Source organism: Silene latifolia, chromosome 11, assembly GCF_048544455.1.
Source record: "Silene latifolia isolate original U9 population chromosome 11, ASM4854445v1, whole genome shotgun sequence".
Classification (NCBI taxonomy): Eukaryota; Viridiplantae; Streptophyta; class Magnoliopsida; order Caryophyllales; family Caryophyllaceae; genus Silene; species Silene latifolia.
Genome location: NC_133536.1, coordinates 73,482,661 through 73,502,195, shown reverse-complemented (window position 1 = coordinate 73,502,195; position 19,535 = coordinate 73,482,661). Strand labels below are relative to the sequence as shown.

General features: G+C 41.3%; 1 non-coding gene across 1 annotated transcript; it reads right to left on the bottom strand.

Annotated features, from left to right (window-relative positions):
- Positions 1–3,426: 3,426 nt before the first annotated feature.
- Positions 3,427–3,533, bottom strand: LOC141615832 (small nucleolar RNA R71). Its single transcript, XR_012530227.1, has one exon. It is a non-coding gene; the product is annotated as a small nucleolar RNA R71 (small nucleolar RNA).
- Between the last annotated feature and the right edge of the window lie 16,002 nt (positions 3,534–19,535).

Below are 19,535 nucleotides of genomic sequence, written 5' to 3'. Positions count from 1 at the left end.
ATGCCAAAGAAAAGGGGAATCAGCCGCTGACCGTGCTTCTCCGAAAAACAACACAAAAAAGCCAAACACAAACAAACTACAAACCAAAAATATATATATGCAAACCGCCTCACGCAAAATGTACATATGTAGAAACAAAAGTCCAAAACACAGACAAACAACTACCAACTACTCAGCTCTTTCTGGTGGGCCAATCTCGATCTCCCGAGGAGTCGCAGGCAAAGGAGACACCACCTCCTACTCGGGCCCCCTCTCAGGAAAACTCTCCAATGTTTCGTACTCCATCGTGACGCGAAGCTCCTCCGGTGCAGCCAGCGGAGCCCTAAGCGAGGCAATCCGTGCATCTTGGCTCCACAACGCGTCCTCGCGACGCTTCAGCCCCTGGTCCCGACTGATGTTCCCCAGCTCTTGTGCCTGGATCATCGACCTTGCTGCGTCCAACTAAGCACGGACCCGAGCAAGCTCCGCCGGATCCGCAGTACCCTGTAAAACATAATACAGGTCGTTAAGATCTAAACGTGAAATGCAACGCAAAAACACACAAAATTAACCAACAAAAGGTACTTGCACAAGCTGAGACTCCCTCGTAGCCAGGTCACTAGCAAGTGCTCTCCACTGCTTAGCCATCTGCCACAAAGCCTGATGACTAACGGTCGACACCTACAACCAGAAAAGCCCTTCAACAAAACAAAAATGCAAAGCAAAATACAAACAAAAAGGAGGGCTTCAAATCAGAAACTCACCTTCAAAACTAACAACCTCTTCTCAATGCCAGTTTCGGTCACCTCAGGAGTCACCGGCTCTGGCAGACGCAGCTGTAAGTCCTCACCACCCGGCCCTTGGAAAGTGGTCTGTGTCGGGAAAGCTGGGGGCAAGGCCCCCATGAGCGCGTCGATACCCAACAATAGGGAGTCGCGTCGAAGGTAACAAACCGTTCCACCAAAACGTAAAAAAAGAGGCAACAAAACAAAGAACAGAGGAAAACATACCTCAATCGGGTACCAGGCAAGCCTCGATAAGCGGAAGGTGTCGTAGTCGGTGATGTGACTTATATTTGAGCATATTTAGTCCCCGAATTAACCTCGTTCCCATCCTTTCTAGCATCTATTATGGTCATTCCTTATCTTTAGTTTCCCATTTTGCAAATTGTTTGAGGTTTTGTGTCCTTGGTAGGAGAGGATTGATAGCCTATCATTTATGGAGCAAATGGAGCTAAATGGATCGCATCTAATGACCAAGCATCGCAGAGGAGACCAACACTAGAGGCCTAAGCAAATAAATCAAGTGAAATGGGCAATCATGAAAGATCCGTGCGTCCCTAAGACAGTCCCCACGGATTGTTAGGTAGCCAAGAATAAGAGAAGAAACCCTGTCCCAAGATCCGGGTGTCCCGAGATCAGGACAAGCGTCCCAAGCCTATGATCCGTGCGTCCCGAGACCCAGCCCGAGCGGATCCTCTTACAGACCCAAGCAGATTCAAAGCCAGGACGCGCATGTCCCTGGGGAGTTGCTACTCAGGCTGCGCATGTCCTTCGGGAGTTGCAAATTATCAAGTTTCTCTTAGGGTTTTAATCGTCATTTAATCCCTTAGTAACCCTAATCCTTATACTTAATTTTAGTATAAATACCCTATTGTACTACCTAGATTGGCATCATTCTTAGAATCAAGTACTAATCTCCTTCTAAATCTCTTAATTTAGTCTTAATTCAAGTTGTAATACACATTTCAATATTAATCACATCTTAATCTTTCCTAATCACTCAATCGTTCTTAGTTTTAGTTGGGTAATTAGAAGATTATTTGGGATTTATTGGAGGATTGACAACTCTCCATCAATCATGAAGTTTCCTTCTATTATTCTTTGCTTTATTTTTTTGGATGATCTCAAGTTGGTATAATCCCTTTTTACCTTTGCTTAATTATTGTTATTTCCATTACTTATTCATCATGTTTTGCTTTGTTAATATGATTGACATCCTTATTAGCATGTTAAACTTGATCATGAGTGAGTAGTTTCTTAAGCTAAGGTTAATATGGAATTAGGGAAATAAATCATGGGATTAGATCTATGCTTAATTTAATATGCTTTCATAATTGAATGCTTGCTTGTTGTGATTTCAACCTATGCACATGTTATGTTTGATGAAATGCTAGACTATGAAACCTTGCATTTTTTACCCATCTCTCATCTTTTCAATGAGGCTTATAAGATATAAGCCAACTCGAGCCTTGTTAGACCATACATAGAGTTGAATAGGAAGAGACTAAGTCGACTTGTAGGTGTTGTAAAGTCTTGATCGATTCGGCTCTGGGACCTAAATCTTCCTACGAATTGTAAGACATACACTAACTTGATTCCATCACAACATCAAGTTGCTTGCTTCTATTTGAGAACATGTTTGTAAATTTATTTCCATGATTAACTTATGAAACCATGACACCCTAGTGCCCTTAATCAATTGTTTACAAACCCCTTTAATTGCTTACTTTATTTTCATTAATTTACATTCATCTTGTTGATTAGTTTTAGACCACATCTCATCTCAACCCAATTTGTGACACCCTAAGACATAACTACTTGCAATTTAAATCTTAAATCGATACCCGTCCCTTGGGATCCGACCTTTGCTTACCGCTCAACTAAGAGTAGTTGGTAAAGATATAAGTATTGTTTTGGTTGGGATAACGACTAAGCTACACAGAAAATGGTGTCGTTGCCGGGGACGGTGTTAAATTAATTTGTTTTTGTTAATTGTTTTTTGTTATGTCTTTCTTTACCTTGGGGTAGTCAATCTCCTCAAGGATTGTTCTAATTGTTTTCTAGTTGTTTGATATTTTTCATGACTCGGAGATCACAAGGTAACCCATTACCTATTGATTTCGAGATCGAAAGGACCTTAACCAACAATAGAAGAGTTGCTAGAGGTACTTCAAGAGTTGTAGGTATTAGAGAGATTGCGGACATTCAACCAAATAACATTGAGTTTTTCAACCCTTTTGCAAGAGAAGGAGAGGATAACCAAATTCCAAACCCACCACAAAATCAACCTACAATGCCTAAATTTTCATTCCAATCCGTACCAACCGAGGAGAACCTACCAAACGGTACTCCTACACCACCACATTTAACCGGTAATTTCATTGCCAAATCCGCATTCATATAATTAGTTGAGAGAAGTCAATTTGGAGGGATGCCTAGTGAAGATCCTCATTTACATATGGAGACTTTTTGCGACTATTGTGATGCAATTTCTCAAACCAGAGTTACTCAAGACCAAATCCGATGGGTATTGTTTCCTTTTTCTTTAATCGGTACCGCAAAGCAATGGTTGAAGAGCCTAGACAAGGCTACCCTTGGTATTGATTCATGGAATAAGTTAGCACTTGCCTTCTACAAGAAATTATATCCCCCGGAGAAGACTAACATGTTGAGAGCCCAAATCACCGGGTTTAAGCAAAGGGATGAGGAATCATTATATGAAGCATGAGAGAGATTTAAGGACACTTGTCGTTATTGTCCACACCATGGACTTAGTGAGCGGTTCCTTGTTCAACATTTTTGGAACGGCTTTTATGAAGACTCACGCAATGTACTTAATATGGGATCCAATAGGAGGTTTACCGAAGTTGATGATAACCAAACATGTGCCAAAATCGAAGAGATGGCGGTTCATAATTCCCAATATAGTAGGCCTCGAAAGGCCACTAGAGGAGGAAAGCATGAGGTAGATTCCATCACATAATTGGGTGCTCAACTAAGTGCTCATATCGACACCATCAATTTGAAGTTTGAGAAGGTTGTGGCTAAGCTTGATGAAGCTTCCAAATCACCCAAAAAACATGTCAATGATATGATGGCATCATCCTCAATCCCAAATGGACGATGTGAAAGTTGTGGAACCTTAGGACATGATCAAAATGAATGTAAGGGAACAAATGAACAAGTGAATGCTTTCCAAGCATACAATAATGACACCCCTTATTCCAACTACTATAATGATAAAACCAAATTCCATCCAAATCTCTTATACAAGAGCCAAAATGTCCAAAATCCTTAACCAACATACACACCAACTCTAATGAGAAATCTAAATCAACGACCCTTTTTCAACCATAGCCAAGGATATCAAAATCAACCTTCCTACAACCAATCCAATGACCAAAGCTTTGATGTTCAAAAAGCGGTCCTCCAAATGCAAAAGAACCAACAAGAATTCTTCACCCAAATGCAAAAAGATAGCCAAGCTAAAGAAACCACCATCAACAACATACTTGCCTACACCAAAATATTAGAAACTCAAATGACTCAACTTGCATCTTCTAGCTACCAAAGACAAAAGGGACAATTACCTCCTCAAGGTAACTCCCCAAGACATGAAACGGTTAGTGCCATCCATTTTAGGAGTGGTACAAGATATGAGGGGCCAAAGAGGCTGATTGATGAAGATATTGTGGATGATAGTGACAAGCAAAGAGTTATGGAGAACTCTAAGGAGGTAGAGCCTACTACCAATGGACTTTCAAAGAAGAAGAATGAAGAGAAGGCTAAGGAAAGAGAGCCTATTGTGATTAGACTTCCATTCTCAAGTCGCCTAGCTAAGCCTAAGCTTGATGAGCAACTTGGAAAGTTCATGGAAATTATGAAGAACTTAGAAGTCTCAATCCCATTCACGGAATTAATCAATCATGTTCCGGCTTATGCAAAATACATGAAGGATATTCTTACCAAGAAGAAATCCATCCGAAAGTTGGATACTATTGCCTTTACCAAAGTGAGTAGTGCTATTCTTCAAGGGAATTCCCCTCCAAAGCCTAAAGATCCGGGAAGTTTTTCTGTTCCATGTACCATTGGCAACACTACAATCAACAAGGCATTGTGTGATCTTGGAGCAAGTGTAAGTGTCATGCCATACTCGGTATGTAAGAGACTAGGAATGGGAGAACTCAAATGCACCGACATTACTTTTCAAATGGCGGATCGAACAACAAATATACCTCTAGGGGTATGGGAGGATATGCCCGTGAGAATTGGCAAATTCTTCATCCCGGTAGACTTTGTCATTGTAGACATGGAGGAGGATTCCAACATTCCTATCATCTTAGGAAGACCTTTCTTGCATACCACGGGAGCGGTAATCGATGTGAAACATGGAGAGCTCACACTTGAAGTAGGGGATGAGACAATTAATTTCAATCTTGACATAACTATGAGAGCTCCTCGATTACATGAGCCATGCTTCATGTTCGATCACTATAGCCGAGAAAGTGATAGGAAGAAGTTAGAATCTCTATGCAAAGATAAAGCCAAGGGTAGCCAAAAATCACCCACATGGAAGAAGAAAGTCGATGACATTCAAGTAGCTCTATTCGGAGAGCATAGAATTTTCAACAACAACAACAACGAGAGCTTGAATAGCTCACCCATCATAACAAGTAATGAAGAAGGCCTCATTGGCCATGATAACAAGAAAGGAGAGTTGCTCTTGTCAACTCATGACATCATTGGGGAACAAGCAAGCGAAGTTTGTGGTCTATGGGATGATAAATTTGAAGGATTGGTCAATCCTTATATCGGAAATGCTATGACCTTAGACCAAGGCTTTGAGGATCCTTGTCATCACTTTGACTCGGAGTACAAACATGAAGAAAACGATGCACAAAGATCTACGCAAGATCTTTATCATGAAAATGAGCAAGCTTTTGACTACTTCTACAAAGTGTTAAGCAACATCAAAAACACTTTGGCTTTGCCCCCTTGAAATCTTATCAAATAAATGAGTGTTTGGTGGAGTCCTACCTAAGCCACCATTTGTAAATATTCTAACCCCTTAACTAGCATTTCTTTTCCTTTATTGCATCTTTGTCATCTTTGGATTTGCATTCTTATGCTTTATTACAAGTTTTTTGACATGAGAGCAAGTGAGGGAGGGATTTTAATGTGTATTGTTTGATCAAGTGTGGGGATGGAAAATGCCCAGGCTAACCAAGCCTTTGTAGTGCAACCCACGACAATTTACAAAGAAAGGATGAAGGAATGACACGGGAAAAGGATCCCCGCGAGCAGACCTGAGCTCGTGGGAGCTGAGAGCAATCCGAGCATCTCCAGACTAGATCCGCGCGTCCTGGCTTTGCGACGTGGGAGCTGAAAGGCTTCAAATTGTGGGAGAAAGTCCTATAAGAAAATCTGCCGAAGCCGAGCTTAGGACGCTCGTCCTCTAACTTTAGGACGCCCATCCTACTATCGAGCCGCGGGTCCTGGGAAGCTTCAAACTTATGAGATTTAACTGAAGCAAAATCTGCACGTCCAAAAGGAAAGATGAGCATCTCAGCAAAATTCCACTCGAGCCGTAGTCAAGACGCCCGTCCCAGTCCTACCCAGTTTTCTCAGAAATTCCTGCAAAGAAATATGCGCGTCCTAACCCCAATCCGAGCGTCCTAGACCTGATACATAGACAAAACACGGGACTCTTCCTCCTTCCCAATTCTTTTCCATCATTTACAACACAATCACAACCATTTTGCCTCACTTCAACCTTCAATCCCCTCATCCAAAACATCAATTTCTCACCAAAATTCATCACAATCAAATCAAAACTTGCTCAAAACACAATTAAATTACTCCTTCATCAACAAAAGACCATTTAACCATCAATTTCCTCATCAATTGAATCAATTTTTCTAGGGTTTGGGTCAAAATTCAATAGTCCCTAATTGATTGAAGTTTGAAGAATCAAGGAGCATTCAAGAATCATCTTGGTTTGTTGATATCAAATTGGTAAGGAGCATACAATGGCAAGAACTAAAGGCGGAACTAAGGTACCCAAAACCCCAAATTTGTCAAAGAGGCAACAAGCTCTTCCAGCATCTAAAGCGTTGGTAGTAGCTCAACCAAGGGAGCAAGTCCAAGAAATCGTCAATCCCATAGAGGAAGCTACCCCTTCAATTCCGGTTGTAGAACAATTGCCAAACTTTCCGGAGGTAACTTTCTTATCCGACAAACATAGGAATGCATTTCTATCCCTTTGCCAAAAATAAAGTTTTAGCTACCAAGTTTATTTGTCAAGATACTTTGCAAAAATTGGGTGTAGTTGAGCAATCTAGAGCATTTTTCGAGTCCATGGGGGTTGAAAACCCTCTTTGATATGAATGAATTGACTTACCCCTCAATGACCATGGAGTTCATAAGCTACTTGAGGGAGTACAAGGTAGAGACTCGGAATTATGTTAAGTTCCGACTTAAGAACGAGAGTAGAAGAATGCTTAAGGGTGAATTTGGTAAAGTGTTTGGTCTTGTCAGATATGATCATTTTGAAAAGAAGCCTTTGAAGTATGATGCCGTACCCCTATGGAAGGCTATAACCGGTCAAATTTGATTCCTTCCGGGAGAGCCATGCTTTGTATGTTCACCATCTGGGCATAAGAACTTGGCACAAGTTTGTAGCTAATACATTAATCGCTAGAAAAGGAGCCAACCACTTCACCGAACTTGACTTTGTCTACCTCGAGTCCTTCTTGAAAGTTAATGGAAAGTCCACCCGAAAATACAACATTGTTCAATTATTGATTGAGCGGTGGCTAGAGATTGATAATGGGAAAGTAGGAGCGGCCTTTATTGTAAATGGGGGCTTGGTAACAAAGTTAGCTAAACACTTTAACACGGAGTTCAACTAGAATAATACCTACAAACCGGTTAAGGGAAGCAACCTTCTTGATATGAGTAATTTGATCAACAAGTTTCATTGGGTCCAAAATGACAATCTTGATAATAAATTTGAATGGCTCATCAAGGAAGCCAAGTCCATTGTCTTGCCCACCAAGATTTACCATATCTATACCCTTCGTACCAACTACCTCATTCCCGTCTCCAAAGAAGCCGAATTGATAATCAAGCAACAAAGGGATCCAATTGCAAAGCCCTCCTCCTCTACCATTGTGACCCCACCCTATCCTTTTGCCTACCAAGAATATAAACCAAGTGGCTATAATGTGGTGGTAGGCAATGATTACTTGACCCAATTTATACAACAAATGCATAGATAAGCTTATGATGACCGGGTGAATGCTTATCACGCCCAATATCCACCCCTACGACATCTTGCTAAGGAAGGACTTCTTGATTCTTCATGTCCTTTGCTTAGTTGGGCGGATAGGAAGGTATTCTTACCTCGTACTTCTCAAGATGTTGATAAAGATAGCCGGGTGGCTAATGGAAAGGATATTGTTGTCGTCGAAGGTGAGGAAGGTATTGGTTCATGCCAAGAAGAATAGAAAAGTTCAAGTTCCGATAATGATGAAGTTGGTGAATCCTCCGATCCAATGGAGGTGGATGATGAAGAAGTTAATGATGATGATGATAGTTCCGATGATGATGATGCCGGTGATGAGGCTATCGATGATGATGTCACGATGAGCGACAATTGAAGGTCAACAAAGTTTACGGAGGATACCACAAGTGCGGGGTTATTTACCTAGTTTCAACCTATTCCATTGTGAGTCTCCTACTCCTCCTTTAACTTTGTTTTTTACCTCGTCTTAAATTTTAATCTTGATCATTTGTAGAGTCATTCTTGGCTCTTGGTAATTTGGAGTCCTAGCACCATTCAAAGGACTCCCACCTCGGTCCCATTGAGGTGTTTAACATTTTGTTCCCATTTGCAAAATCCAAAATGACAAAATTAGAATTCATGCATTGCATCCTTGCCTTGTGCATGAACTTCCACTCTTTTGATACTAGAAATAGTGTTTTATTCGGTTTGGGGAAGTTCACTCACAAGGAATGCGAGTCAATTCAAATTGGCTCTCTAACCAATCAAAAACATGCATCATATAGGATAGATTAGATTGCATCACTTGTTATATATGTCATATAGTTTGCATACTAGTTTAGAAATCATGCATTTTCAGATAGCTTGCATTGCATAATTTCCTATTGTATTGGCCATTGAGGACAATACCCGTACTAGTGTAGGGATGGAAAATTCTAACCTTTCAAAAATCGAAAAATACAAAAAAATTGAAAAATTTCGAAAAACTCAAAAAAATGTTCTTTTATTTCATAAAAACAAAAATGATAAAAATTGAAAAATTTCTCAAAAATCCAAAAACATGTTCATTCCTTTGTAGTGTAGAATTGTATATATTGTATATACTCGTGTTTGTTTGTCACTCTTATCACATTATTGGACCGAGTACGCCACATTCGAGGCATGAAGGAAATAGAAGACGGCATGGTATGATCATTCCAAATCTCCTTCCTCCTTTTATATGTTAATGACAATGTGGCTTTATTTTGGTTGATGCGGTACAAACCAATGTGTTATTAGGAGCTTGCATTTAGTTTATATGGCATACATAGTTGATAGAAGCATTTGCATTAGGTTGTATATATGTTAGTTGCATCAAGGCATGTAGTTGCATTCTAGGAAATTTTTTGTGAAAACATCTATTTAGGAAACTTGATAAGTGTATATAAGGCCCTTGTAGATAATTTTTCTTCTTGAGACTTTGCTTATTAGAATACCTCAAAAACACCCTAGGATGTGTCATGCTAGTATCCTTTGACCCATGGACTAAGGCCTAGTCAAGAGTACCTTGTAGTGTGATAACTCTTTGGCTACCGTTTATTCCAAGGTGACCCTTGAAACCATGCAACCATCTTCCACTTCTATCATATTTTGTCAACAAAAAGGGAATGGGCACAAAAATTCTCAATTTGAGTTCAAGCATCAAAAATGAAAATCAAGAAGTTTGCAAAATTGCATCAAAGAAAAGAGGAGTACAAAAATAAGAACTCCTATGCTTCAAATAAAGGCACCATCGTTATAAATTAGGGTGACTTTGAAAATGTTCAAAAACGCAAAGATTGAAAATTTTTGCCAAGTATCAAAATGCCAAACATCAAAGAAATGGCAAGAAATTATTCTCAAAATGTCAAAATTCCACAATGATTTGGGGGGAATAACAAAATCAAAAGCAAACTCCCATTATGAAACTCAAAAGCATATTGATCCCTTTATCCATTGATTCCACTTTTGTGCATGGTGGAGAGGGGACGACCCTTCTTCTTGTCTAGGCAAGAAGGGGAATTCCGCGATCCTACGGTGTTTCTAACACCATAAGGAGTCTACTCTTGACAAAAGCATTTAGCGATTGTGGACAAAGGTACCCTAACTTGACACAACTTGGAGGTGATTTGTTGGTATCCTCCTAGGCTTAGTAACTTGAAGAAACCATATCTATAATGGAGTGTGTACCCTTAGATTGCTTCCCTTTTAGATGATTCCCGCCACTTAGAAGAGTAAAGTGGCTATTCCTTTTTGTAGATGCATCCATTACTTGTTTTTTGTGCTTAAAGTTTGGATGTATCGCCATTTTGGCAAGCCCCACCTTGCCATGTAAGAAGGCATCTTACCTCATGGGTGTCTTGTTGTGAGTTGAAGGGGCGGAGTGAGACCCGCTAATTGTCTCATATTGGCTATATTAGTAGGCTAGTTTAAATAAAGGTCATAGTTTTAGCCACCTCTTTTCTCGGGATGAGGAAAGGTTCGGTTTGGGGATGTTTGATGTGACTCATACTTAAGCACATTTAGTCCCCGAATGAACCTCGTTCCCATGCTTTCTAGCATCTATTAGGGTCATTTCTTATCTTTAGTTTCCCATTTTGCATATTCTTTCAGGTTTTGTGTCTTTGGTAGGAGAGGATTGCTAGCCTTGCATTTATGGAGTAAAATGGAGCTAAATGGATCGCATCTAATGACCAAGTATCGAAGAGGACACCAACACAAGAGGCCTAAGAAAATAAATCATGTGAAATGGCCAATGATGAAAGATCTGTGCGTCCCTAAGACAGTCCCCACGGATTTTTAGGTAGCCAAGGATAAGAGAAGAAACCCTGTCCCAGGATCCGGGCGTCCCGAGCTCAGGGCGAGCGTCCGAGACCTATGATCTGAGCGTCCCGAGACCCAGCCCGAGCGGATCCTCTTACAGACCCGAGCATATTCAAAGCCAGGACGCGCGTGTCCCTGAGGAGTTGCTAACCAGGCCGCGTATGTCCCTCGGGAGTTGCAAATTATCAAGCTTCTCTTAGGGTCTTAATCGTCATTTAAGCCCTTAGTAACCCTAAGCCTTGTACTTAATTTTAGTATAAATACCCTATTGCACTGCCTAGATTGGCATCAATCTTAGAATCAAATGCTAATCTCCTTCTAAATCTCTTAATTTAGTCTTAATTCAAGTTGTAATACACATTTCAATATTAATCACATCTTAATCTTTCCTTAATCTCTCAATTGTTCTTAGTTTTAGTTGGGTAATTAGAAGATTATGTGGGGTTTATTAGAGGATTGACAACTCTCCATCAATCATCAAGTTTCGTTCTATTATTCTTTGCTTTATTATTTTGGATCATCTCAAGTTGGTATAATCCTTTTTTATCTTTGCTTAAATATTGTTATTTCCATTACTTATTCATCATGTTTTGCTTTGTTAATATGATTGACATCCTTATTAGCATGTTAAACTTGATCATGAGTGAGTAGTTTCTTAAGCTAAGGTTAATATGGAATTAGGGAAATAAATCATGGGATTAGATCTATGCTTAATTTAATATGCTTTCATAATTGAATGCTTGCTTGTTGTGATTTCAACTTATGCACATGTTATGTTTGATGAAATGCTAGACTATGAAACCTTCCATTTTTTACCCATCTCTCATCTTTTCAATGAGGCTTATAAGATATAAGCTAACTCGAGCCTTGTTAGACCATACATAGAGTTGAATAGGAAGAGACTAAGTCGACTTGTAGGTGTTGTAAAGTCTTGATCGATTCGGCTCTGGGACCTAAATCTTCCTAGGAATTGTAAGACATACACTAATTTGATTCCATCACAACATCAAGTTGCTTGCTTCTATTTGAGAACATGTTTGTATGATTTATTTCCATGATTCCCATATGAACCCATGACACCCTAGTGCCCTTAATCAATTGTTTACAAACCCCTTTAATTGCTTACTTTGTTTTCATTATTTTACATTCATCTTGTTGATTAGTTTAGACCACATCTCATCTCAACCCAGTTTGTGACACCCTAAGACATAACTAATTGCAATTGAAATCTTAAATCGATACCCGTCCCTTGGGATCCGACCTTTGCTTACTGCTCTACTAAGAGTAGTTTGTAAAGATATAAATATTGTTTTGGTTGCGATAACGACTAAGCTACACCAGTCGGCCTCTCGTAACAACAGCTCCTTACCCCCACGGTCGTGAAGGTGCTCCTCAACCTCATCCGTTTTTGACTCCTGGAACAACACCCTAGGTGGGTCTACCGGCACCACGAAGGTCTCACTGAAGCACTGACGAGCTAAACGTTCGCCCAGATGCCAGACCGGCTCAATCGTCGTCTCGAGGTACAAGCGCTGGCAACTGCGAGGTCGTAGACGCTCCCTGACAGCAGCCGGTACCCCTGTGTAGTGCTGCCAAGGCCACCCGACGAACTTCACTCAAGGCAAAGTTAATCAACTAACTGGTGGCTTTCTAGGCTACCTAGTCATCCTATCTATATCCTTTTCTATAAAACAAAAGAGATAAGGAACAATGACTTACGTCACCAACCCTGAGGGCCGACGCCTGTAGTCCTTGTAAGTCGACTTGGTCGACTTCCCCTGTCCAACCCCTCACAGCAGGGTAAACCGAAGGCACGTCACCCGTCGTCTTCGGGCGCAGGGGGACAAAGTAAGCAAACAACCACGCTTATAACAAAACACAACAATCACAAATCAGGCAATTTTTTAAAAATTGCCAAAACACAAAAATAAATCAAAAGCCAAAATCAAAAATACCACAAAAACGTTCGTACCTTCAAGATGAGGCCGGGACCAACCAGAGCAAGAGAACTCCCATCCCCCATCACCTTCGGACGAACCGCAGCGTGTAGGTAACGGCTAAAACTCACCAAAGTCGGCGTCACTTAGTCATACAAACCTAAGGCGTCAAAGTTAGCAAACAGAGGACGTACCTTGGTCGACAAGCGCTCACCCTTGTCACCAAAGTACGTGGTACCCAAGAAGTACCACAACCATAAGCGCGCCTCATGCGCGTCAGCCCTAGCCTCAGCCTCCGTACTCGCTAACGGCACTGAAACAAAGCCAGCCACTCTCCCCCTGAAGTGGTCCCTCACATAGGAGTTCGCTATCAGGACGGGACCGATGTTTGTTGGCGCAAGCAAAACATTCCCAATCAAACCCGTAACCACGGCGGAAGACACTCTCTCCGGCGTCTCCGGGAGGTCTTGCCACAGAGAAGGCCCGATATCAGGGCAAAGTCCTCCAAGGTGACACGGACCTCCCCAAAGTCCATGTGGAATGACGACGTCATGTGTAACACCCCCATACTCCAAGTGCCTTATCAGGACAACTCAAGGCATGGTAGTGCTACCATCTTTGTTTCTCGAGGCAATGATAATCATAAGACAATAGCGAAACATACATAAAAGTATAATAATGTTTAAAAATGTTTACATGCCAACTCCAAAACTGCTAAACTGAAATACAAGGTTCTCAAAACTGTCAACTATCAAAAACTACCAAAACTATAAAGTGTCTGACGAAGCGGAAGACTTCTAAACTGCAACGTGGTGACTCATCCCAGCCATCCCACACGCATCGTCTCATACCTGCTCAATAACTGCTCACCACCCCCGAATGGATCACCACAGTTTTTAAAGCATTTAAACGGGGTCAGTACTTATTACACAAAACCAATAGCTGCAATAAAACGATAATACATACAACTCAATTCCATCATCTCAATCACCACAACTCCACCCTATCTCCACATATCTGACTACACACTGAAGTGTGTAGTCCTGCCAGACTACCGTCGCAACAAGTACTCCTCACCGCCAGTGGGGGACCGCAGCCGTTCCCACCTAAGCCCCGCTCACCTTATCCGAGCGATAAACCCAAGTCCATTAATGTGCACCTCCCCTCCCGTGGCGGGTACTACGGAGGGCGAACAACGGGCGTGAAGCCACTCCCGCAAGTGACTCCACTCAGCCGAGGACGCACCTCGAGAATCATAGACAAACAATCACAATCAGCTGCACCACAACAACGATAAATGAAACAACGTAACAACAACCAGTTAACACAATCGATCAACCACACCGACACTGCAACAACCAAACCACATCAAACGACACTCTAGACAACCAATCGTACTGAGTAAGTGAACCTACCTGAGATAGCAATCACCACAGACGATCTAGCAGCTAATCAGAAAGTCTCCTCTACGAATCCTCCTCCTATAACATGCATACATACAAATATACAATTACCACCACAACCATACAAATCACCCAAAACCCCCAACAATACCCAATTAGGGTTTTAAAGAAACTCAATGAAACACAACATAAATTATACAAGAATCTTACCCTTAACGCGATGAACTCAACGGTGTAAAGAACAAGACAATTCGACGATCCTAGCCCTTGGGATTTGCTAATAACGCGATGAATGTAAGCTACGTAACTTCTTCTTCTCTTTAAAAGGTTTTTAGAAAACTTAAAACTGATTAAGAAGGGTGACGGAACCATTAAATACTAATCACGCGTTATTAACAAAACACGGCTAAAATAACCCGTAAGACCAACTTACTCGATCGAGTAAGTAACTTACTCGATCGAGTGCCCCTTACTCGATTGAGTGCCACACATACTCGATCGAGTACCCATCAGACAGACTAGTGTTTCGTATAAAAACATACTTACTCGACAGAGTAAGCCCCACTCGATAGAGTACTCATAGACATAGAAAACCGTAGTATTACAGTCTTCCCTCCTTAAAAAGAAATTCATCCCTGAAGTTCAACCCTTACCCAAAACAAACATACTAACTCGATTAAGACACAACAACGCCACTAAGGATTCAAAACAAAACCCCAACCTATCAAACATGAACTCTTAACACCAACTCCACCAACTAAGCCTACCTCCACAACATGGCTCGCGATATCGTATCAACTACATTATAGTCTCTCTCGATACTAACTCCATACACTACCAACTACCATCCACAGACGCCGCTAGCTCCGTTTCACTAACATATTATCCACTAGAAATTCCAATAACAAGACACTCATAAACATCAAACGGAATGTTACATTCTACCACCCTTAAAAGGAACTTCGTCCTCAAAGTTCACTCACACTCATAACATCATCATCCAACTGTCAATAACACTATCGAAATATTCTCCCATTCCTAAACATCGAACTACTACAAGCACGACCATGACCTTTTAACAATATCAACCACAATATATACAAATCCATTCATTATGCTACACCAACACTCTACTTCTAATTATACTACAACATGTACAACCATCAAACACTCTTTGACGCATCCTACTCCTCTTAAGATAAATGTTACGTCCTCGTAACTCACTAATACTAGATCCTTAGCTATATCTTCTCATTATCTTCATCACCACCACATGTCAAAGATAACCACCTATACCCTCACACCTATAATCATTCCTATTTCCAAAGCTCTCTTACTTAAACAGTTCTCATACCTCAACTCATTTTGCACTCCATCTAACCAATACCATAAAATCCTTATCATAACCAACACTCCAACTCTTCCACATTACCGCAACCCGACATACCTCTCTATATAAACTCTATAAAACTACTATCACCAAAAGCATAACTCACGATCAGCACTTGTTACGTACACTCACACTAGATCCTCAAGTTCTTTTCTTTCATTACCGAAAAATTCATACATAACTTAACATGACACTAATTTCCAACACCCTATACTCACAGTCCCAATAACAGATTATGAACCACTTGCAGCTTTATATCAGTACAACACATGTTCCACAACTCACTTGCCATTACTATGTCTACCAATGCCTCATCTTAAAACAAGATCAAAATTACTGATACAACTTTGTAACACCCCCGTACTCCAAGTGCCTTACCAGGACAACTCAAGGCATGGAAGTGCTACCATCTCGGTTTCCCGAGGCAATGATAATCATAAGACAATAGCGAAACATACTTATAAGTATAATAATGTTTAAAAATGTTTACATGCCTACTCCAAAACTGTTAAACTGAAATACAAGGTTCTCAAAACTGTCCATTGGGGGACCGCTGCCGTACCCACCAAATCCCCGCTCATCATACCGCGCGATAAACCCATGTCCATTAATGTGCACATCCCCTCCCGCGGCGGGTTCCATGCAGGGCGAACAACGGGCGTGAAGCCACTCCCGCAAGTGACTCTACTCAGTCGAGGACGCACCTCTAGAATCATAGACAAACAATCACAATCAGCTGCACCACAACAACGATAAATGAAACAACGCAACAAAAACCAGTTAACACAATCGATCAACCACACCGACACTTCAACAACCAAACCACATCAAACGACACTCTAGACAACCAACAGTACTGAGTAGGCGAACCTACCTGAGATATCAATCACCACAGACGATCTAGCAGCTAATCAGAGAGTCTCCTCTACGAATCCTCCTCCTATAACATGCATACATACAAATATACAATTACCACCACAACCATAAAAATCACCCAAAACCCCCAACAATACCCAATTAGGGTTTTAAAGAAACTGAACGAAACACACCATAAATAATACAAGAATCTTACCCTTAACGCAACGAACTCAACGGTGTAAAGAACCAGACAATGCGACGATCCTAGCCCTTGGGATTTGCTAATAACGCGATAAATGTAAGCTACGTAAGTTCTTCTTCTCTTTAAAAGGTTTTTAGAAAACTTAAAACTGATTAAGAAGGGTGACGGAACCCTTAAATACTAATCCCGCATTATTAACAAAACCCGGCTAAAATAACCCGTAAGACCAACTCACTCGATGGGGTGCCCCTTACTCGATCGAGTGCCACACATACTCGATCGAGTACCCATCAGACAGACTAGTGTTTCGTATAAAAACATACTTACTCGACAGAGTAAGCCCACTCGATAGTGTACCCATAGACATAGAAAACCGTAGTATTACATCGTTTCCCAGTAACCGTCCAACATAGCGCGAATCAAACACAGGTTCGGCCTAATTGAAGCCCTGTGAATCTCGTGCTAGGCAGCCACCAACGGCCCCATAGCCGACCTCTCTATCAACGCCCTCGTACCGACCCGGAGAACGTCGTAGAAACCCGTGCAAGTCGAGAAGCCTGAGAAAGTCCTCATGGCATCAATCTCCTGAAATTGGGAAACAAACAACATCAGAACACCTATTCAGGCTTGAAACAACAAGAAAATAGCAAAAAAACTCAACTAAGCAGCAGACTCACCAAGCCCTCGTGTGCACGGTAAGAGATGTGAGTGTCTAGCCGCAACAACAACTGGCTACCATTAAAGCCCTCGGCCCAAGCAGGCGTCATCCGCAGGTTCAACCCCCGCGGAACCGTAATCCGTCTAACCTCTCAGTTCTCAACGAAGACCTCATCCGCCCCCGTCTCCACTCTCTGCATCTTCGTCCCGCGAGACTGCACGAGGCGAGAAGGGTCCCACTCAATGATCCGTACAACGTCCTGAAGTCTCTGTCTAGGAATCCGAGGACCCCTCCTCCTAGTACTAATCCTCCTCCCAGAGGTACCAACCTCGGACCCCGTCTGAGTCCTCCCACCACCAACAGCCTCAACAACGGGCTCCTCCCGAGCCCCCGTGGCACCCTCAGCACCGACGACCCCAACAACGGCCTCCTGACGGGCCTCCCTAGCTCTCTCGGCTCTTACAGTCACCTTAGTGGGCTTCTCCTCCGAAACGTCCTCTACCACCGTCTCGGGCGCACTCGCCGGAGTACTAACCGGTCCAGCCCGAAACAAGGCCTCTAAAGCCTCAGCAACGGACCCAGTGGGCCCAGAATACTCACTTGCAATTAGGGCAAAACAAAAACGTCAGCAGAAATTCAAAATTCGCCCGAACTCATCCAGTGAAACCGCTTCACAAAAAATTCAAAAAAAAAGCGACTCGCCCTTCTTTTCAAGCAAAAGACGAGTCAAAGCAACGACAAAAAACTACAAAAACCATCCACCACCTCAAGACCCACACAAGGTCTGCAAAATAAAGAACAAAAATTCCCGACACAACTGGGTACTTCTCACAGCTCAAAAAAGGCAATTTTACGCCAATTCGGGCAAAGCCAGGTCCAAAATTCAAAAACGATCACAACAAAACAACTTGATTTAATCACGTCTCAAAGTGACCTAAACTACCGTTAAGGTCCATCTCAAGACAAACTGGCTCAGGTTGAGCCCAAACAGACGCTTATTTCGTCAACATAAGACCGTCTCACAAAGACAAAAATTCAAAATTCTCCCACAACACCCAACGAAGGTTCAATGGGGCAAAGACGGTCTTCCCCGACTACAATGCAATCTAGTGAGGCACACAACTCAAGCAAACAAACACGGCATTGTGAAATAAGACGAATTTCCGTCTCATTCACGTTTTTCGAGCCTAGGGAGCGGGAACGGGCACCAAAATGCAAACTAAAAGCACCCCTATACTCATAAACAGGTTTCTAACCTAATGCTATCATCAATTTCACTCGAAAATGGACTAAACAAAAACGCCCAAATCGATTTTCGAGGGGTTAGAGTTTCGCCCTAATACCATTAACAAAAAGACAAACAAATTCAAGTGGATTCAAGAGGATTTACATACCTTGAGATGACATGAGGACAATGGCATGAAAATGAGCATGTGGCAAGGTCGAAAAAATGGTGATTTTGCGGATTTTCGTGGTTTTGGCGAAGAAGACGAAGAAAATGAGGGGCTTAGCCTTCTCGCGACTTTTTACAGAAAAAAGGGGAACCTCATTCCCTCGCAGGAAGGCTCGCGCCTAGTTGAGGTGGTCCCTGCTCTTTCAGCGAAACTTTGGGCTTTGGCCTAGTTTCCGCGCTATTTTCACAAATTTTCAAATGACGGAATTAAAAACCGTCATTTTTCAAATACAAAAACAAAATAGTGAAATTCAAATTCGTTATTTTCAGCAATTTTCAAACAACGGAATTAAAAACCGTCATTTTTTCAAATACAAAAAAAAAACAAAATAATAAAATTCAAATTCGCTATTTTCACAAATTTTCAAACGACGGAATTAAAAACCGTCATTTTTTCAAATACAAAAACAAAATAGTGAATTTCAAATTCGTTATTTTCACAAATTTTCAAACGACGGAATTAAAAACCATCATTTTTTCAAACAGAAACACAAAATACTGAAATTCAAATTCCCTATTTTCACAAATTTCAAACAAACGGCATTAAAATCCGTCATTTTCAACTAACAAAAGACAAAATAGTGAAATTCAAATTCTCTATTTCCACAAATTCCAAAATTCAAAACGACGGAATTAAAAACCGTTATTTTTCAAATACAAAAACAAATAGTGAAATTCAAATTCGCTATTTTCACAAATTTTCAACGACGGAATTAAAACCCGGAATTTTTTCAATCACAAACACAA